Genomic DNA, 23,116 nt, shown 5'->3' with positions numbered 1-23,116 from the left:
TTATCTCATTCAGGGAACGCCTGATAAGGGTAGTAGTTTAGCAGTAGAAGCAAGTAGCTAGCTGGCACAAAGGATAGACACAGGGTTGAGAAATAGCTTGCGATAGAGTGTTAGGAATTTTTGGCACTTATTGGAGTTTTTACGCTTTTGAAAGCTTTCTGGCATTGTATTCTGTCATTGACATGCAGGATAAAGTAATTGGTGTCACACACTAGCTGCATATTAATAAAATTAAAGCCTTTACTCTTCATAAAATTAAGGGGGTTGTCATTTGGGGCTTTGAGCACCACATGCATTCTGTCAGTTTCTCCTTGTACCTGTGGGAACCCTGCCAGTCTGTAGAAATGAATAACTCCTCCCTGTTAAAGTGCAGTAAAGGCGGTTGTCGTTAGCATTTTATTGCACCGAAATGCTCATCATTAAATACACAACCAGCTCACCTAAGTTCAGATCCAGCTTGATGCGCTGATGAATTGTTGAACATGTTTTCCACACTTGTTAAACTCGCAGTTTCTTGCTGGGCTTCACTTTTCCACCCAGTCAGACTTTGTGATATCCCTGATGATATCGTAGGAGCCAAAGCTCCAGGAGACATCATCATCGGAGGACTCTTTCCAGTCCATGAAAAGGTGGAAAACTTGGAAAATCGGACTCAGCCTGGACCATTACACTGCTCGGGGTGAGTTGCATTATTAATATACAATCAATTGGTTTTGATCTGGTCTAGAAATATTGATTAAAAAGTACAGTATCATTTGTTCAAACATGCACTTTTAATTACAAAATAGGCATTGTCACATTTGAAATCTAGAATCAGAAATAATGCACTTCTTAGCTAATATTAGTATGTGAACACATTAATTTGCTCCACCCCATGTGAGTCTCTGGCTCTCTTTTTTCCCTTGACTATCAATATTCCTCTTGCCTCCTTTTTCCCTGTTTTTCATTCTCTGTTTATACCTGTACCTGTCAGGGCCATTTTAACCCAACCCGCTAATTAAAAACCGAATGGGTGCGCAGATCAAATGCCTTAGCTTACTTACCCGCCGGAAAGCTGCTTATTTTCAATTTTCAATTTGTTTCAATCAATATATTATAAAATTAAGCAAGTTGTTTTACAAACCATGTAAGAGGAATTCGTAATTATTTTCCCTGTACCATTTTCTTTCCTTATATCCCTCACCTGAAGACAGCAATACAATCTGTACAATTCCAAGAAGAACAAAGGCCACCGAGTGCTCCATTCCAGTGACCATTCGCTATGCAGGAGCAATTCATACTCAGATGTATCACAGTTAAACAACCTCAAAAGTCCCCTTCCAGCAGGAATTTCCAGACAATAATCAGGAGCCCATTTTTTTTTCTATTTCCTAGAACCAGACATACTAAGAGCAATTGTAGCCCCTGCCTAAAATGAGTTAACTCATACAAATCACGGATCAATCCTGGGCATAGATCTTCCGATTGGCAAAATTCAGGTGCAAATTCTTAATGCGCTCATATTAAATTCCTCCCTGAGCTGTTTAACATAATTTTGGGCATTATGTGAGAGATGATTCACATGGAGCTCCTCTTAACCATCTGAAGTGGTATAGGTAGCATGAAGCAGGAACTGAAAACCATGGGGCAGACAAATATTATATGGGGCTTCATTTCTTTGATGTAAGGGCAGGGCACCTGTTTCTTGTTGTTCAGTTCTCGCACACCTGTCAATGTTTTTAAATAATGTACATGTTGAACTCCTTTTAGAGCAAAGCTCCCTTAATAATTCAGCCAACTAGGAAGTAACACATTCATCTGAAAGTTTGCATATTATAATATTTGCCAGCAATGGAAACCATTCCTGTGCCTGATAGGCTGGATAGGTCCCGACCGCATCACTTCAGAATCTGGGGCTGTCAGGGTCCTTTGAAGCAGCCAGCCTCAGCTGCTATTTCCTTCCCTCCCGCCACACATACAATGGCAGGGTTCACGAGATGTACTTCAAGTGCCTTGGGCACTCGCTAGGAATATTTAAATTATTGAATCTCTCTACATACTCAGGCAGAGGTTCCCGGTGGGCAGATCCCGGGAAATAAGATAGGATTGGTGACTCGCGGCAACTTGGGGCCTTAATTCATATTTATCGTGGTTCTAATCTGTTATTATTATGGTTTAGCACTGATCGAAAGTCTCAATTTACCACTGATAGTACGTTAAGCTGCTACTTATCCAAAATGACATACTTCCTGGTTTGTAATTGATTGTATTTATTGATAATTACCTGTCTAATGGATCATTAGGGAAAAAATGAAGCTGTAATGGAGCTTAATAGGTTGTGTGTGTATTTTCATATTTTCTAGATTTGACCTGACCACATTTCTCCAAGCCCAGGCGATGGTATATAGCATCGAGCAGATAAACAATTCTACTTTGCTACCGGGTGTCAAACTTGGATATGAAATTTATGACAGCTGCTCTGATGTCATCGCTGCAATACAAGCGACCACAAGGTTTCTTTCCAAATTTAATTCCTCGGACAGCAGTGTTGAAGTTCACTGCAATTACACAGACTATGTACCAAGTGTAAAAGCAGTTGTAGGGGATGCACACTCAGAAATATCAATTGTAGTTGCGAGATTATTGAACCTGTACCTCATCCCACAGGTATGTGTATTTATTCTCTATTACCTGAAAAGTAACGTTGTTGTTTCATTTCAACTATAAGTTTTTATGTGGCTGTCACTGGCAAGGCCAGCATTTATTCCCATCCCTTGTTGCCATTGAGAAGGTGGTGATGTGCCTTCTTCTTGAACCGTTGCAGTCTGCGTGGTGAAGGTGCTCCCACAAGGCTGTTAGGTAGGGAGTTCCAGGATTTTGACCAAGTGACAATGAAGGAATGGCGATATATGTCCAAGTCAGGATGATGTGCGACTTGGAGGTGATGGTGTTTCCATGCACCTGCTGCCCTTGTCCTTCTAGGTGGTGGAGGTTGCGGGTTTTGGAGATGCTGCTGAAGAAGCCTTGATGAGTTGCTGCAGTGCATACTGTGGATAGTGCACACTGCAGCCATGGTACGCTAATGGTAGAGGGAGTGGATGTTTAAGTCAGTGGATTGGGTACCGCTCAAGTGGACTGCTTTGTCCTGGATAAGTGTCGAGCTTCTTGAATGTTGTTGGAGCTGCACCCATCCAGGCAAGTACACAGCATTCCATCAAACTCCTGACTTGTGCCTTGTATGTGGTAGAGAGGCTTTGGGGAATCAGGAGGTAAGCCACTTGTCAAAGAATATCCAATCTTTGACCTACTCTTGTAGCCACAGTATTTATGTGGCTGATCCATTTCAGTGTCTGGTTAATGGTGACCCCCAGGATGTTGATGGTGGGGGATTCGGTGATGGTGATGCCGTTGAATATCAAGAGGAGGTGGTTAGTCTCTCGCTTTCTGGAAATGGCCATTGCCTGACACTTTGTGTGGCATGAATATTACTTGCCACTTATTAGCCCAAGCCTGATGCGGGCATGGATTGCTTCATTATCTGAGGAGTTGTGAATGGAACTGAACACTGAGCAATCATCAGCAAACAGCCCCACTTCTATCCTTATGATGGAGGGAAGGTCATTGATGAAGCAACCTAGGATGCTGCCGTGAGAAATTCCTGCAGCAATGTCCTAGGGCTGAGATGATTGGTCTCCAACGTCCGTAACCATCTTCCTTTGTGCCAGGTATGACTCAAGCCATTGGAGAGATTTCCCCCGGTCCCCATTGACTTCAGTTTTTTTAGGGCTTCTTGGATGCGCACGCACGTTTCCAGCGTGACGTGCAAAGATGCCATCTTGGCATTGGAGTTAGCGCAGGCGCAGATAACGAACACTGGAATCATGTAAAGTAGGGAGAAAATGGCTTCAATCAGGGTGCAATGCTGATTTAAAGTGATAGACACCATTTTGGGACTTAACACTCAACTCAACGCACAGTCTTAACCCCGACCATCTGAACATGTCTTAGAGTGCCTGGCAGACTCCCCACCGGTGCTATTTAAAGGGACCATGCAGGATTAACAGGTTAGTGGCTGGATTATTGCTTCTGGCTACCAAGACATTTGTAACTGTTTTTGGAGGTCTGCTACACTTGAATACTAGGACGCAGGGGCATAGCCTAACATTTAGAGCCAGGACGTGCAGGAGTGAAGTTAGGAAATGCTTCTACATGCAAAGGATGGGAGAAGTCTGGAACGCTCTTCTGCAAACGGCAGTTGATGCTAGCTCAATTGAGAATTCTAAATCTGAGATTGATAGATTTCTGTGAACCAAGGGTATTAAGGGATATGGGGCTAAGGCGGGTATATGGAGTTAGGTCATAGGTCCACCCTGATCTGATCGAATGGTGGAACAGGCTCGAGGGGCAAAATGCCACTGCCACTTGCTGCCTCCTGATATGTGCCAGCTTCTCCTGCAAGAAAGCGGGACGTGTGTCTGGGTGATGTGCCTATCATGATTGAATAGCTGTCAGTGTGTGTGGCCTGTGAGTTGTGGATGGGCGGCTTGCAACGGTGGTAATGTGTAAGGGTGAGAGGGTTGAGTACTGATGGAAAGAGTTTGTTGGTATGTGGGTAATGGGGGGGGTGTAGTGCATGGAACAATGGATGTGGCTTGTGATGTAGTTGGTAGGAGACGCCATTTAACAGATGACCTCACTCATCTTGACCACTCATGTCAAAGCATTGAACTTCTTCTTGTTCTGCATTCATGTTCACGATGCTGTGTGCTTGGCATTGACTTCATCCCCTACTGCCTCCCACTACCTTTTGGGTGCATGTCTGGAGGGCCTCGTGCTCCCCCCCCCTCCCCCCCCCCCCCCTGCAGTTATAGGATGTCCCTCCATCTGTCCACCTCTTGCACCAAGGCCTCTGGTGCATCAGCAGAGAACCTTGGTGCACAGAGTCTCAGATCGGCAGATTGGTGAGGTCTGGCATGCAGATTGGAGGATGTGGCATTTAGTGGTGCGCAACCTTTATTCAATGTTTTAACATAACTCATGAGTATGTAAACACAGAGATGGGACCTGCATCTGTACTTTACGTGTGCAATGTCTGATCTCCGTTCAGCCTCCGTGCAGACAGCAGGCTGTGATATTCAGCAAATATCAGTTACCAGCTACCTTTAAGAGATTTCTAACAGACGGCCTGCCTTTAAGAGATTGGAGCTTCCCCCTGCTGGTGGAAAGTGCAAATTGCATGGAATCCTCGTTCAATGCTAAATTCCAATGCAGATTTCAGGTAAGTCCACAAACCTGACAAAAATCTTGTCCTGCCTGTGCAGGGACCATTGGGCACGGGGTAATAGCGGATCGTGCTACTCCTGCCCAAAAACAGGCCCTATCCAATTTTTCGCCCATCATGTTTAACCTTTGGTGGCAAAAGGAGAGTTTTGAAATATATCCAGTAGGGAAAATTTCTGCATTATAGGATAGATTTTATAAATTTTGTGAATGTGAATGGGTAGCAGTGATCAGGAGAGTGGGTAGAGGTGATTGGAAGGAAGGGTAGTAGCAGTGATCAGGAGAGTGGGAAGAGGTGTTTGGGAGGAAGGGTAGCAGTGATCAGGAGAGTAGGTAGAGGTGATTGGGAGGAAGGGTAGCAGTGATCAGGAGAGTAGGTAGAGGTGATTGGGAGGAAGGGTAGCAGTGATCAGGAGAGTAGGTAGAGGTGATTGGGAGGAAGGGTAGCAGTGATCAGGAGGGTGGGTAGAGGTGATTGGGAGGAAGGGTAGTAGCAGTGATCAGGAGGGTGGGTAGAGGTGATTGGGAGGAAGGGTAGTAGCAGTGATCAGGAGGGTGGGTAGAGGTGATTGGGAGGAAGGGTAGTAGCAGTGATCAGGAGAGTGGGAAGAGGTGTTTGGGAGGAAGGGTAGCAGTGATCAGGAGAGTAGGTAGAGGTGATTGGGAGGAAGGGTAGCAGTGATCAGGAGGGTGGGTAGAGGTGATTGGGAGGAAGGGTAGCAGTGATCAGGAGAGTAGGTAGAGGTGATTGGGAGGAAGGGTAGCAGTGATCAGGAGAGTAGGTAGAGGTGATTGGGAGGAAGGGTAGCAGTGATCAGGAGGGTGGGTAGAGGTGATTGGGAGGAAGGGTAGTAGCAGTGATCAGGAGGGTGGGTAGAGGTGATTGGGAGGAAGGGTAGTAGCAGTGATCAGGAGGGTGGGTAGAGGTGATTGGGAGGAAGGGTAGTAGCAGTGATCGGGAGAGTGGGTAGAGGTGATTGGGAGGAAGGGTAGCAGTGATCAGGAGAGTGGGTAGAGGTGATTGGGAGGAAGGGTAGCAGTGACCAGGAGGGTGGGTAGAGGTGATTGGGAGGAAGGGTAGTAGCAGTGATCGGGAGAGTGGGTAGAGGTGATTGGGAGGAAGGGTAGCAGTGATCAGGAGGGTGGGTAGAGGTGATTGGGAGGAAGGGTAGTAGCAGTGATCGGGAGAGTGGGTAGAGGTGATTGGGAGGAAGGGTAGCAGTGATCAGGATTGGGATGTGTGGGAAGCAGTTGATGGTGATCAGGGAGGGTGGCAGTAGTGAACGAAGTAGGTCAAGGTCACGATCGGAGGGGTTGGTGGGGGGAACAGTGACCAGCAGCGGCCTGTGCGGTTTGAATGTGGAACCGGAAGGAACACTCCTTCTCGTCCTGGCTCCACATTCAGGTTAAGTATATTTTAAACACTTACCTTGTGCTTGTGGCCTGCAGCGATCCCTTTTGGGCCACATGTAGATCTAGTTTTCCATGTAGATCGGTCTCGGCACCCCACTCAGTACTTTACCCGACTCCAATAAAACTACCATTCAACAAGTTTCTTAACCGTTCACTGGCTTTACTCTGAATCCCCACAATTTTCAGTTTAATTAATAACCTTTCATGTGGAACTTTGTCAAAAGTCTTTTGGAAGTCCACTTGGGTTGTCACTTTCTCAAAGAAACGAGGAGTTTGATGAGGCCAGAGCTTCCCCTTCTGAATCTATTCTGATAGCTGTTAACCAGGTTATTGTTGTGCAGATGATCCTCAACTTTATATCTGATAATCAATTCCATTATTTTACATGGAATGGAATTAAGACTAATGGATCATTAGTTTCCTGTGTCTGTTTTGTCGTATAGTGGATGGGCTACAAACTTGGCCAGGACCTGGACATGCCAAGTCCTGACCTTAATTGCCAGATTGCAATTAGCCTTGTAAGGAGCAGAGCCCTCACACAACTACCACTGCAATACCAGTGGCACAGAGGGAGCAGGAGCATGGCAGGGGACTCCATATGTTTGGAATTACTGTGACTTTGGCCTCTCAGAGGCCTGGTTCATCTTTGTACCAGTACACTAAGTATGAAGAGGTGTACTGACCTCTTCCATAATGGTTGTGTGGCCTTTCTTGGGGTCCAGATATGAGCCATGGTGAGTTATTTTTTTTGTTCTTTAAGGCAGGCCCCTTACAAACCACGCTCTGGGGGCTGCAGCTGGCTTTCTGGGGAGGAATCCCTACACCACACCCCCTCCCACGGGCCTGGATACCAGACCTCTGAGCGGACATGGTCACCCTGCCTCCCCCTCCACATCACTGGCCTTGTAAAGGACAGATGGAGGCCCCATAAGAGCTCCAAGGTCAGGCTAGCTCCCAGTCTATTTTCTGGTAGATCTATTGCACTGCCATTGGAGTTACATCAGGAGTGCACCAGAACAGCTGAGTATTTTCAGCCTTAGAGGATGCAGCTAAAGATTTGCAAAAGGAATTTGATTAGTATGTAATTGGTCAGGCACTTGGCAAATTAAATTTAACACTGATAAATATAATACATTATATATAGTTCAAAAATGTGTAACATAAATATACAATGAGCAGAATTAGGACAGAAAGAGGACATGAAGTAATGGTAGACACATTACTTTCAATATCCAGACATCATAGAAACAATTGAAAGCAAATAAAGTGCTAGAATATATAGCCAGAAAAGCACTTACAATTTATGCCAAGTTATAATGTATTGATTAAACCATTCCAATTAGTTTTAGTTACCGCGCCACATAAATTATACACTAGTATTAGAATAGGTATAGAAAAGAGCAATGGGACTGATCCCAAATGTAAAGCTATGAGGACAGATTAGAGCAGTTAAAGCTGTAAAGTCTAGAAGGAAGAAGGTTAAGGAGAGGCCTCATAACAGTGCATGAAAAATTAAATTGTATAGATAAGATAAACCCAGATTTTTAATTCAAATGACAGCAAGAAAGTAGGAGTGAAGAAGATAAATGAAAATCCGTGTAAAGTACATCTACAACAGATATCAGGAAAATCTTCTCTACCCAAAGAGTGTCCAGTGTTTGGATTAATTTGCCAATCAAGGTGATGAAAGTAAAAGCATTAAGATTATTCAAAATACAGTTAGAAGCCATGATGGGACAGTTAATGATTTTGATGGGTTAAATGGCCATTTTTCATCTCTGACTTTTCTTATGTTCTTATGTTGTTGTAGAATTCATAAGAACATAAGGATGCCTGAAACTGGAAAAAGTAACACAGCTTATCAAGCCCATTTCAACTGCGGGCCATGTACAATTTTCTCTGTCATAGAATCTACCCAGTCCACTCCATCTCCCGTGAAAAGCTATGGGTAAAATGTTCTGTGAAATTTCTTCCTGACCCTTAAAAGAAATGAAGTGCAGTTTCAAACTATTAATCTAAACTTGCAGCTCATACTATTGAACTCTGACCAGATGCATTCCACAGAAAACTCACCCAGCATCCCAGCAGTAGAAGGACCATCTTGTTTTAACATTTAATTATCTAATGTACTTTTTATATTGGAGAAGTGCTGCTTCATCTGGTTCTTAATTGTAGCCATAACTGTTGGTGTTATGCAATCCACCATCTATATTGTGAGGCAGATTCTACAGCACCAGAACATCAGGCAAACAATTGTGCAGGTCCAGGTCTTTTGATTATGTAAAATTACTATGATTTATTTTTAAAATTTTGATCTTTTGACAGGTCAGTTATGGAGCATCTGCCGAAATTCTAAGTGATAAAGTGCGATTTGCTTCATTTTTCCGGACTATTCCAAGTGACGTCCATCAAACTGAAGCTATGGCTAAACTTGTCAATGATTTTAAATGGAACTGGGTTGGAGTGGTTGGCAGCAATGATGATTATGGCCAGGCTGGAATGAACCATTTTATCACAAATGCAGGGAAGTTTAATATATGTATTGCTTTTCATGAAGTTATTTCAACTTACAGTAATTACCAGCATGTAGATCAATTGGCTGAAACTATTAAGAATTCATCAGCTGAAGTTATTATTTTATTTGCACAGGTGCCAATTGTCATCAAACTGTTCACTGCAGTAATTAACCAGAATGTTAGTAAGACGTGGATTGCCAGTGATTCCTGGTCTACTTCTAGACAGGTTGCCAGCTTGCATCATATTGAAAAAGTTGGCAACATCTTTGGCTTTTCCTTCAAAAATGGAACCATTCCAAACTTTGTTGACTACTTAGAAAAGTTGGATCTATGTCCCAAAGGTGTCAACGGGTTCATTGAAGAATACAAGAAACTCTATTTAAACTGCTCAGGTGAATGTGTTCGGGACATGTGATGCAAACTCACAGCAGCACAAACACAGCAGTAATTTGGTGTCTCATTGTGTTTGTACCAAAGCAAATAACTCTCTGAAAGATCATGATTTAATTGAAAATATTAATCCAGGCATCACCTATGGAGTGTATTTAGCCATCACTGCCATAGCTCATGCTCTGCAGAGGATCCTCAGCTGTAAGGAAGAAAAATGCACAAACATTTCTAACTTTGCACCATGGCAGGTAACTATTACATAATAATTAATCTATTTAAGGTACTTTCCTCTCAATAATGAATGGCACAGCCAACTGGGTTTCTAGGACCTGGTCTCAAATTCAACACATGACAAGGGGGTGAAAGTCTCCTAATGATTATTAAGGCTTTTGTTGAAAAGAATTTATTTTATATCAACCCTGTTTTTTATAGAATGCAAGTCAACAGCATGAACTGTCCATAATTTGGCAGAAATTAGACAATATAGAAAGCGGATTATTGGGAAAAGGTAGCACTGTTGCGGTATGCATGCTTTTCCGAAACTAATGCTAAGAGCCTAGAAAGTTTGGAAGTCCCACTCCATTGTTGGACATCTAGGAGGGCAAGACTTTTGCCTAACCATCTACCCTCAGCTTGACTCTGTCCCAAACCCCGAGGATGAAGTCATTTAAATAATAAGGGTGGGTGCCTGTGTACGTAAAGGACTTACTGAGGTGACTGCCCCCCACCGGAGCCAGAAGGATTTTGGACCAGCTCCTTACTCCCGACTCAAACACTACATTGGAATCCCCCGGAGTAGATATTCCTGTGCTGTTGCTTGCTACAGGTCGAGTAAATGTCACTGTGTATTGTGAGTGCTAGATCCAGCATCCTTCAGCCTGGCAGATCGTTGTTCTTGGGAAACACCTATTGGAACACAAGAGGAAGAAATGTTATTATTAACAGACATGTTACTCGGTTGTTTTTCAGACTGGAGGGAGGAATACAGTGGGATTCCCCAGGAATTGGTATTGGGACCACTGTTCTTTTTGATATATATTAATGACCTGGACTTGGGTATAGAGGGTATAACTTCAAAGTATACAGATGAAATAAAACTCGGAAATGTGGTGAACAATGTGGAGGATAGTAACAGACTTCAGGAGGACATAGACAGACTGGTGAAATGGGAAGATACATGGCAAATGAAATTTAATGCTGAGCAGTGTGAAGTGATACATTTTGATCGGAAGAATGAGGAGAAGCAATATAAACTAAATGGTATAATTTTAAAGGGGGTGCAGGGACAAAGACACCCAGGGGTGTATGTACACAAATCTCTGAAGGTGGTAGGACAAGTTGAGAAGGCTGTTAAAAAAGCATATGGGCTCCTGGGCTTTATTAATAGAGGCATAGTATATGAATTATAAACAATTTTACAACACCAAGTTATAGTCCAACAATTTTTATTTGAAATCTACAAGCTTTCGGAGGCTTCCTCCTTCGTCAGGTAAATTTACCTGACGAAGGAGGAAGCCTCCGAAAGCTTGTAGATTTCAAATAAAAATTGTTGGACTATAACTTGGTGTTGTAAAATTGTTTATAATTGTCAACCCCAGTCCATCACCGGCATCTCCACATCATAGTATATGAACGCAGGGAAGTTATGCTAAACCTTTACAAAACACTGGTTAGGCCTCAGCTGGAATATTGTGTTCAATTTTGAGTACCAGACTTTAGGAAGGATGTCAAGGCCTTAGAGAAGGTGCAGTCGAGATTTACTAAAATGATAGCAGGGATGAGGGACTTCAGTTATGTGGAGAGACTGGAGAAGCTGGGGTTGTTCTCCTTAGAACAGAGAAGGTTGAGTGAAGTTTTGATAGAGGTGTTCAAAATCATGAACGGTTTTGATAGAGTAAATAAGGAGAAACTGTTTCCAGTGGCAGAAGGGTCGGCAAATGGAGGGCACAGATTTAATGTGATCGGCAAAAGAACCAAAGGTGACATTAGGAAACTATTTTACGCAGTGAGTTGTAATGGTCTGGAATGCACTGCCTGAAAGGGTGGTGGAAGCAGATTCAACAATAACTTTCAAAAGGGAATTGGATAAATGCATGAAGGGAAAAAAATTACAGGGCTTTGGGGAAAAAGGGGAGTGGGACTAATTGGATAGCTCTATCAAACAGCCAGCACAGGTACGATGGGCCGAATGGCCTCCGTCGATGCTGTTTCGTACTATGATACTACTATGAAATGTGACTTGCCAAGGCTTTCTGTGCTGCGATGTTGTGCTAGCTGATAAATTTGGACTGCACAAAGTGCCTGAGTGTGTGAAAAATTAGACACAGAAAGAAACAGCAGCAATGATGAGCACTAGCCTGGGGATGCGCATTGGCCTCCTGAATGATTCAGTTGTTATGCAATTAGCAACCCTGCTTCCCAAAATATGAGTCAATGCAGTGTGCAAGTGACTGCTGGTGTTAACATTATTGGTGTCAGCTTTGAGATAAGTGAGCCAAACACTGGGCGTTTTCCTTGGAAGCTAGGTGTGCATTTATATGGACAGCCTTGTAATGAAGTGAGAAAGACTGAAAGGTTCCCATGCATCCAAAATGAATGTAAGGAATCTTACAACACCAGGTTATAGTCCAACTGTTTTATTTGAAAATCACAAGCTTTCGGAGGCTTTCTCCTTCGTCAGGTGAGTGTGGGATTCGGATTCCATGGAAGGTTGCCGCATTTATAGTCAGAGAACAATACCTGGTGATTACAGATAATCTTTCCAACTGCCCGTTGTCAAGGCAATCAAAGTGTTCAGACAGAGAGATCTGCATTCACCAATACATCCAAGGACAAGGAACATCACTATCCTTGACAGGCATGGTGTGCACTTCCGCCACCTGTAGATCCATAACACAGTGCTGCACCACAGGCAACTGCACAAGAGCACAGAGGGGAACTACAGAGAGAGCGACATCGCAGGAGACACTACCTTCGTCAGAGGGTCTACAGACCAAGGCTCAGCTTCCTGGACCTCTCTGAGGAGCAGTGCATATGGAGGCTGAGAGAGAGTCGCCAGGTGGTTGCAAACAACTACAGCCTCCTTCGTGCCGAGCTGCTCCCGACTGGGCCTGGCAGCATCTCATTACCCATTGCAGTTAAAGTCACCACTGCCCTCAACTCCTTCATCTCCGGATCATTCCAGGGTGCCACCGATGACATCGCCAGGGTATCTCAGTCGTCTGCACACAAGTGCATAAAGCAGGTCACTGATGGTTTGTTTCGCAGGGCCTCGCAAAACGTCAACTTCCCCATGGATGACCTCAGCCAGACGGAGAGGGCAGTGGGATTCCATTCTGTGGCTGGCTTCCCACATGTACAAGGTACAATCGATTGAACGCATATAGCAATCCGAGCACCTCCACACGAGCCAGGACTGTTCATCAACAGAAAAGGGTATCACTCTATCAATGTTCAGCTTGTTTGTGACCACCGCAAAAGATTTCTTCACGTGTGCACCAGATTCCCTGGCAGCTGTCACGATTTTTCATTCTGAGGGAATCCAACAACCCGGGCCTCTTCCATGCACCGAACACCCTTAAGGACAGGGTCCTCGGGGACAAAGGATACTCCCTGCACACGTGGCTCATGACAACTCTAAGGGACCCCATCAGCGAGCAACAGCATCAATACAATGACAGCTACATCGCCACCAGGTCTATAATTGACCGTGCAACAGGGCTGCTGAAGATGCGATTTCGGTGCCTCGATCGTTCTGGGGGAGCCCTTCAATACGCACCAGCGAGAGGGGGTCGCATTATAGTAGCGTGTTGTGTCCTGCACGACGGGGCGCAACAGAGGCCCCATCCCCTCATCCACCATCCACATCTGCCATCAACATTTGAGGAGGAGCAGGAGGAGGAGGGGGAGGAAGAGGAAGAGGAGGAGGAGGTGGAGGAGTAAGAGAAGGAGGAGGAGGAGGACGAACCCATGGACAGAGCAGCGGCTCACCTGGTTGCTTGTGAGGCCAGGGAGTTACTCATATGTGAACGGTTCTCGTAAGATCAGAAGGTGAGAAGAGTCCAATCGTCACACCACCTGGAAAGAGCCAACACCAACAACAGCACCCCCCCCCCCCCCCCACCACCCTCCCTGCACAAAACAGACCTGCAACTACACATACACCCACTGTAAAGTGACCTACTGGGTGGCACCAAGTGTCGCCATTCATGATGAAGCTCACGAAAGAGCGCTATCACAAAATCCAGTCAAGAATGGGCAAGATGTGCCAGCAGTGGTGAGAATGGTAACATTTAATGTGAATTTAACAGAAACCAAAAATAAATGAAAAACATGACAGTCTGTCAGACACCCTTGTGCATACACTTCGTGATCACAAATCCTTAGCCTTTCTCTTCCTACCGCTTCTACGTGGTGCATCCCCCATGGCTGCAGCAGAGGTAGTGGCAGGTTGCTTGTGTCCATGGCCGGACTGCTTAGATCTTTCGGCCTATGCTCTCTGGGTTTTGGAGCCTGTGAGAGTCTCTCCAAAGACTGCTCCACCTGCACCTGTGCAGGGGCTGACTCGGCCACCTGGAGAGGAGGCAGCATTGTGGGTACTGGTTGAGAGGGGCCAATGGGTGAGACGTGGGAGCACTTTGAGTGGCTTCCCCACCTCCATGTCCCCTCTCGCCATCATCTCTCTCCTGGGCCAGGCCCACATCACTCCTACAACCCTGCTGGAGAACAGTTTGAAGGACATGTACGACGCCTTGGAAACCCAATTGTAAAGTTTCTGTCTGCCTGTTTAAGGCGGCAGAATGTTGTTCACCCTGAGTCTGAACGGCCGTTGTCAGGGACTGAATGGACTCATCTGTGAGCTGTGCTTGAAGCTCAATGGAAGCTAGCCTTCTCTCCATCACAGACATTCCCGCACTTACCTGCGACACTATCTCAGACATTTCCGCAGTTACCTGCAACACTATCTCAGACAGTTGCTCACTGCCCTGTGACACTATCTCAGAGATTCCCTCCCGTACCTGTGCCATCATTCCTCTAATGCAGGATTTGGACTCCTTCATCCTCTGTGCTATTGTGAAGAGTGTGTGTGGCACCAGTTCCAGTACCTCGCAAATGTGCTGCTGCCACTCAATCATTCTCCTTTTAAAGGATCGCCCCCAGGGTTCAGCATCTGTGCCCAGTTGAGCAGAGCCTGGAGAGGAATATGCCCACCGACGCGGACTCTCCACAACTGCCCCTGCCACCAGTGTCTGCTCGTGCTCACGTGTGTGGTGTCTCACCAGGTGCCAACCCAACTAACTGAGTACTAGGACCCACCGAGATGTGAGTATCTGCACTGGTGGATGGCTCACTAAGATGTGATGGTGCGCCCTCAGAGGCCGGGAGCTCCTCTGAGGAATCGCCCTCTCCCGTCACTGCAGTCATTGAAGGGCCTGTAAGAGAACAGAAAGCAATATTAAGCATCATCACAGATGTGTAATATTGCGAAGAGCATACTGAGGTGTTCAACATGCCAATCATTATTAACATCAATTCATATTGTGTGTGATGAATGTTAAAGTTGTGTCACCAGACGTTTGTGGGGTGCAAGTCTCGGCGTTCCCAACAGACAGGCACTCGAGGGTGCGGCTGATCTCCAGGGCCGCCTCCTCCTTCTCTGTGAGGACAACTATTTGTTGTGGCTCCCCTCCAGTCCTCGCCCTCTCGTGTGCATTTTGCGCTTTCTTCTCTAGAAGGGGAGAAAGTACAGATGTAAGTGAGTGAGTGATGGTGAAGTGGCCAACCGATGAATGCATTGGATTAAGTGAGGCTGACCATGAAAGAGGTGCACCAGAGGGTGAGTATCAGACAGAGACATCACATTAGATCAGGATTGGGGTGAGTGGTAGTGGTGGAGTGACAAATGGGGAGGTGAGGAAGTGCTCAGGCAGTGAAGGTAAGTTGAGGATGAGCCTTAAGTGGGTATGAGGAGTGATGTGATGGAGTAGTCTTGGCAGTGCAGAATGAGTTGGTGGGGTGATGTGCGACACAGAATGCAGGGGAATCAGTGGGTGTGCTCACTTTTGATGACCTAGTTAAGTTATTGAAACACTTTCTGCACTGGATCCAAGTGTGACAGATGCTGCTGCTGGTGACCTCCTCTGCCACCTTGAGCCAGGCCTTTTTGGTGGCAGAGGCAGGGCGCTTCCTCCTGTCGGCCGGGTAAAATAGTTCCCTCCTCCTCCTCACCCCGGCCAGTAGCAGCTGAAGTGAGGCATCGCTGATCTTGGAGCAGCCTTGGCCCTGTGCTGCTCCATTGGGTCTTCTTGCTCTTTGATCCAGCAAAATCCATTGAAGCAATGACCCTTTAAATCTAAACGCTGCAGCTGACAGCCTGTCGTGCGGGTGCGCAGTCCACCCACTGCACAGCTTTCGGACAGCAAACCCGGAAACAAGGTTAAGGGGCACCAATTAATTCACAATCGCATGGGGAATGGTAACTTTTTATTATTCGGGTTTGCCGTGCGCCCATTGATCCCCCCTGCTGCCATCCCACCGCCCTTTTAAAATCGAGCCCATAGAATCTTTCAAACCAGAAGGAGGCCAGTCAGCCCATCATGCCTCTGTCGGCTCTTTGATCAAGCTAGTCAATTCCTGCTCTTTCCCCATAGCCCCGCAATTTTTCCTTTTCAGATATATATCCAATTCCCTTTTAAAAGTTATTATTGAATCTGTTTCCACCACCCTTTCAGGCAGTGCATTCCAGATCATAATAACTGGCTGCGTAAAAAAATGTTTCCTCATGTCGCCTCTGGTTCTTTTGCCAGTTATCTTCAATCTGTGTCTTCTGGTTACTGACCCTCCTGCCAGTGGAAGCAATTTCTCCCTATCTACTCTATCAAAACCCTTCATCAAATTTGAACACCTCCGTTAAATTTCTCCTTGACCTTTTCTGCTCTAAGGAGAACAATCCCAGCTTCTCTAATCTCTCCTCATAACTAAAGTCCCTCATCCCTGGTACCATTCTAGTAAATCTCCTCTGCACCCTCTCCAAGGCCTTGACACTGAAGTGTGGTGCCCAGAATTGAACATAATGCTCCAGCTGTGGCCTAACCAGAGATGTAGGTAGGTTTATATGTCTGTCCTTTCTCTCACCCAGACTCATACTCCGAAAGAAGCATGTAACCCTTCATCATTAAGAAATATAAATGGTGAGAAATCGAGCAGGTCAGCGGCACCTTATGTCAATGCACTGCTGTTGTATTTTACACAGTGGTTGAAAATGCATTGAGCCTTGCTATTCCCCGTGTCAATTCCCAACCTGAGTCGACTACCAGGAGAAGGATGAGCAAACAAATTAAATTGGAAAGCAGATCAACAAATTCCACTGAGGTGCAGCTCCTAGGCTATCTCAAGAACAATACTAACAGTTGTCTTTTTAGCTGGAGAGAAAAGCAGATGGACCTAAAGAGGGAGAGTAAAATAACAAATAAACAAAAAATAACAAGCAAATAACCAGAAGAACAAATAATAATGGGATCTACTTCCTGAAAATCTATGAAATAAGACATAGACATTTCTATTGTCTTTTAATGTTCGATGTCAATACACATCGCATAGTTGTACAAACCACACTCTGGCTTTATATGTTTAATAATTTGCAGTAAAAATTCAGTTATTTAAAAAGCACTTCATTCACAGCTGTTCAATGAACTGAAGAAAGTCAACTTCTCAGAGGAGAATAACTACTTTTACTTTCACCACTCTGGAGATCCGTCAAATGGATATGACTTAACCAACTGGAAGATGGTGAATGGAACCATTACATTTATTACAGTGGCTAACTACGATGTGGAGTACAAGATAATAACATCCATTGATAACATGTTCTTTAACAACACTCAGGTGATTTCATTTTTTTTTACTGTAATTGATAAGTACCAGCTTTACTGCAGTTCTTTGGAAATATAGTAAACAATGTGGATGATAGTAACAGACTTCAGGAGGACATAGACAGACTGGTGAAATGGGCAGACACATGGCAGATGAAATTTAACGCAGAGAACTGTGAAGAGATACATTTTGGTAGGAAGAACGAGGAGAGGCAATATAAATTAATTGGTATAATTTTAAAGGGAGTGCAGGAACAGAGAGACCTGGGGGTATATGTGCACAAATCTTTGAAATTGGCAGGACAAGTTCTGAAGGCCATTAAAAAAGCATATGAGATCCTTAGCTTCACAAATAGAGGCATAGAGTACAAAAGCAAGGAAGTTATGCTAAACTTTTATAAAACACTGGTTCAGCCTCAGCTGGAGTATTGTGTTCAAGTTTGGGCACTATACTTTTGGAAGGATGTCAAGGCCTTAGAGAGGGTGCAGAAGAGATTTATTGGAATGGTACCAGGGATGAGGGACTTCAGTTACGTGGATAGACTGGAGAAGCTGGGGTTGTTCTCCGTAGAGCAGAGCAGGTTAAGAGGAGATTTGATAGAGGTGTTCAAAATCATAAACGGTTTTGATAGAGTAAATAAGGAGAAACTGTTTCCATTGGCAGAAGGGTCGGTAACCAGAGGACACAGATTTAAGGTGGTTGGCAAAAGAACTAGAGGCGACATGAGGAATTTTTTTTTACAACCAGTTGCTATGATCTGGAATTCACTGCCTGAAGGAGTGGTGGAAACAGTTTCAATAGTAACTTTCAAAAGGGAATTGGATAAATACTTGAAGGGAAAAAATTTACAGGCTTATGGGGAAGGAGCAGGGGAGTGGGACTAATTGGATAGCACTTTCAAATGGCTGGCACAGGCACAATGGGCCAAATGGCCTCCTTCTATGCTGTACCATACTATATCTTTAAAAAAACAAATTAGAAGATTAGAAGAAGTTATTTTACACACAGGGTTATGAGGACCTGGAGTGCTCTATCAGAAACAGTGGTGGGAGTAGAATCCATAGTAGCTTTCAAAAAGGAAGTAATTATTTTGAAAAAGAAACATTTATAATAGTACTGTAAAAGGACTGGGGAATGGGAATAAGTGACTAGCTCTTTCAGAGAGCCGGCACAAGGCTGAATGGCTTTCAGCTGGGCTATAAAATTATTTAATTCTAAGATTCCAGGAAGTCTCAGAGTGGTTCCATGGAGGATCAAGGCTATCCTCTGCAGCTATCAATTTTTCTCTCTTTTAGGATTTTTAAGCTGGTTATTCACAAACTGACTCATCAAATAGACTTATCGGGATCAATTTTCATGTGAAGCATTTATCGGGCAGGCGGTGAGCTGGTTATCTGCTCTGCCTGCCCAATGAGGCCATAATTTGTGGTACGGTCTCTCAGCATCCTTTACATTTTCCACATGCATTGGCGAACACTGAGCTCCTCAGGCACATTGTCAGCCTCAGTTCTCTGCACAGGATTTTCCAGAGAGTGAGAGCCCCATTCAAGTCATCTGCTCCGCAGCATCCTATTGCTTCTGTGTATTCTGTTTGTCAATAAATCTGACTGCAAAACAAGAGTCACTACACTTCAAAAACAGTTTTTTGGTTTCAAAGCACTTTGAGATGTCCCGAGGATGTGAAAGGCACTATATGAACGCAACCTCTTCTTTCCATTTGTTTTAATATATTCACTTTGTTCTGATGGTGTGATGTTTTCCGTCTTCTGAAAAGATAGGAAAATGGGGTGAGCAACCCACATGATTTCCAATGATAATCGGAATGAAAGGGTCACGTTAATCCTGGGCAGGCTATTCTAGATACGGCAGGTAGAAGAGGGCAAGTTTTTAATATTCGTTTAACAAAGAACGCTTTTACTATTTTGTGAGCAGTTGGTTTTTCCTCTCTGCAGGTTGAAGGTTAACATTTCATATTTCAAAAAAATTCTTCAGCCGGCAAAGATGGTGCTTTGTCAGCATTTCTAATTTCCAGTGTGCTCTGCTTAGTATTCTTTTATCCTCTGGGTGCTCATTTCCTTAATGTAAGCATTTAGTAGGTGTCTTGTCCTGTTATTTCATAAATTCTGTGTAAGGCCACACTGATCAGATTAAGTAATTGCAGTAGGTAGTTTCTGTACACATTGTATAAAAGTCACTAAAAAAAAAGCATAACTGGATCACAGCCTAAAGGCTCACAGTAAATTAGTGTTAATTATGTAAAAAAAAATCATATCTAAGAAAACAATAACTAAACAGAATGGAATATGTGAAATTTGACCTGTAGCATACATATTTTACCTCCCCCTCCGAAGAAGGCAGAAAATTAGAATCTGATTAATTTTAATAATAATGATCTGCATCTAATTATCTCCAAAAACAACATAAGCTAAGCTGGTAGTACTTTAATGCATATCAAAAATATCCCAAAGGTCTTTCTTTAACATCGTTTTCATGTTATATTTCCCATAGGCTATATTATCTAATTGCTCACGAACCTGCAAACCTGGAGAAAGGAAGACTACAATACCTATAAACCCTTGCTGTTATAAGTGTACATTCTGTCCACCAGGATACTATTCTGCAAGGAATGGTAGGAATCAACAGTGCATCATGTAATCTGGCAGTCGTGAGAAAATAGAATATCCACTGGCTCCAAATATTTAATTGTAAACAATTTTACAACACCAAGTTATAGTCCAGCAATTTTATTTTAAATTCACAAGCTTTCGGAGGCTACCTCCTTCCTCAGGTGAACGATGTGAACGAGGAAGGAGGTAGCCTCCGAAAGCTTGTGAATTTAAAATAAAATTGCTGGACTATAACTTGGTGTTGTAAAATTGTTTACAATTGTCAACCCCAGTCCATCACCGGCATCTCCACATCCAAATATTTAGGTTCAGTGAAAACTATAGATGGGCGAGGTGGCTGGGTTTTCAACAAAGCTGTGTATGGAGTAACACACAAGGAATAATAATAATGATTACAAGAAATTCAGGCAGCCTAATAAATCTCTTCCATTACATGTTCACTATTTTCTAAAAGAAAGTCAACAAAATAGTGGTGACATTAACTACTCATTTTTATACATATATTTGCTAACCATTGGGCCGGATTTTACAGTAAAAATAATGGTGAGGCTAACAGTGCTCACCGTTATTTATGTGCAAATCCGACAGTAACTTCCAGCGGCCGCACATGAGCAGTTAAACGCGGAAATCCAGAAGTTGCTGTATGAGATGCGATCGTCCTCTAAAAGCAGTGCGAAAATGGCATCTCCATGTCAGGTTCCATATTGAACCGCGTGAAGATCCTGTACTTACCTGATGGATACGGACTAAACTCGCCAAAAAAAGTTAAGTCAAATCATTTCAAGTCTAAGTACTATTTTAACCATGATGTGGAGATGCCAGTGATGGACAGGGGTGGACAAATGTAAGGAGTCGTACAACACCAGGTTATAGTCCAACAGCTTTATTTGAAATCACAAGCTTTTGGAACTCTGAAAACCTTACTATTTTAACAGCGTGGTAAGTCTTAATTGCTGCCAAATAACCTCCCTGGCACTGAAAATTACCATTTACAAGTGTGGAGTCTCATTCCTTCAGATATTAATTATTGTTGAGCATTAAAAAAAATTTTTTTTTTTTTACTTTTTCTTTCTGTCTCTTTTATCTCTGTCTCTTAATTCATTCTTTCTTACCCTTTCTGTACCTGATTTGACATTGAATTCACTATTCTAAATTACACTTCCTGGTTCTGACTGTGCTGTTATTAACGATGCTTCAATCTGATTGATTAAGGGGATACAAAGCTGCTTGCCCTGTTCACACAGGTCCCAGATGCCCTGTAGAGGGCACCGCACTGAATGGACCTCTAATTTACAGGAACTTGCCATGCAAAAGCTCATGGTCCAAAAGTCTATGGGCAAGCACAAGTCTAATGAACGGCTAGTGCTGTTCATTCACCACTCACAGCAAAGTCCGGCCCAATCAATTAATCGCCTTCTACACTGTTTTCTTTATTATTATAGTTTTATTATAATTATTTATTATAATTTTAATTTCTTTATCGTTTTCTAAAAATTTCTGTTCAGGTTATCTCCTACAGTTGTTTATTATTTTTTGTATTACATGGCAGTGTTTATACTTACTACCAAAACTAGTTTTGGTTTCTGAATGTTATTCAATTGTTGGTGTGTGAAGTTCACAAAATAACAGAGAGAATTAAATAAATGGTGGTCTTGAAGATATACAGCATGGAGCTATATTAGCAAAAAGCAAAATACTGCAGATGCTGGAAATCTAGAATAAAAACACAAAATGCTGGAAATAATTAGCAGGTCAGGCAGTATCTGTGGAGAAAGAAACATAGGGCCAGAACTTGCCCCGACTGGCATGGCAAGGCTGTCCGCACATCCTGCAAAGACGACGAAAGTACTTACCTCATGATCTCCTACATCCACTTGCTCCATTTTAAATTTTTTCTCAGTTCAGAGCTGTGATATCAGCGAACCTTCCTTCGGACAGCTAGGCCCCGATATTACCAGGGAGGCGGGTTGGCAGCGGGGTGGTGGGGGGCGCCTGGCCGCGTGGGTAACCCGCCCAGTAAAATCAGTGCGTTCCCCACGTGATCGCGGGTAAATTGAAGCCACTTACCTTGGCTTCTGGGTTTCCCGTTGGAAACCTGCGCAGTGGGTGGACTGCGCACCCGCATCACAGGCTTTCAGCTGGAGGAGCCCTATTTAAAGGAGCAGTCCTCCAATGCTGTGCCTGCAGCAAACAACCAAAAGAGCAGCATGGAGCAGACCAGGGGAAAGGCTGCTCCCAGGTGTTACTGGATGAGGTGAGGAGGAGGAGAGAGATCTTCCACCCGGCGGACGGAGGAAGTGGCCTGCCTCTGCCACCAAGAAGGCCTGGCTCAAGGTGGGAGAGGAGGTCACCAGCAGCAGCAACGTCTCCCACACCTGGATACAGTGCAAGAAGCGCTTCAATGATCTAACTAGGTCAGCCAAAGTGAGTACACTTACTTATTCTCCTACGCTGCATCTTCCACATCACCGCCCCCAACCCACAACTCCTTCTGCACTGTCAACACTACTCTATCACATCACTTCTCACACCCAGTCAAACCTCATCCTCAACTTACCTGCACTTACTCACCTCGCCAGTACTCATCCCACCACTACCACTCAACCCAGTCCTCATACAATGTCATGGCTCTGTCTCATACCTCACCCTCTGATGCATCTCTTTCACAGTCAGCCTTACCCAAACCAATGCATTCAGCGGTTGGCCACATCACCATCACTCACTCACGCCTCTCTACTTTCTCCGCTTATAGGAGGAGAGCCCAGAATGCTCGGGAGAGGGCGAAGACCGGAGTGGGGGCCGCAACATCTGGTTGTCCTCACAGACGCGGAGCAGGAGGCTCTCGAATTGAGGCGCACCCTCGAGTGCCTGTCCATCGAGGACGCCGAGACTGCCACCCGACAAATGGCTGGTGACAGAACTTTAACATTCAGCACTCACAATAGCAAATGATGTTAACATGCCTTGCCATCTTCAGCACCTCATCATCTGTCATCATGCTTAATGTTGCCTTCTGTTCTCTTACAGGGCCTTCAGTGA

At 44.2% G+C, this 23,116-nt stretch overlaps 1 pseudogene; it reads left to right on the top strand.

Moving 5' to 3' along the window:
• Positions 1-482: 482 nt before the first annotated feature.
• Positions 483-23,116, top strand: LOC137322170 (G-protein coupled receptor family C group 6 member A-like; annotated as a pseudogene).

Source organism: Heptranchias perlo, chromosome 5, assembly GCF_035084215.1.
Source record: "Heptranchias perlo isolate sHepPer1 chromosome 5, sHepPer1.hap1, whole genome shotgun sequence".
Lineage (NCBI taxonomy): Eukaryota > Metazoa > Chordata > Chondrichthyes > Hexanchiformes > Hexanchidae > Heptranchias > Heptranchias perlo.
Note: the sequence above shows the minus strand (reverse complement) of the source record. Positions and strands in the feature narration are given on the sequence as shown.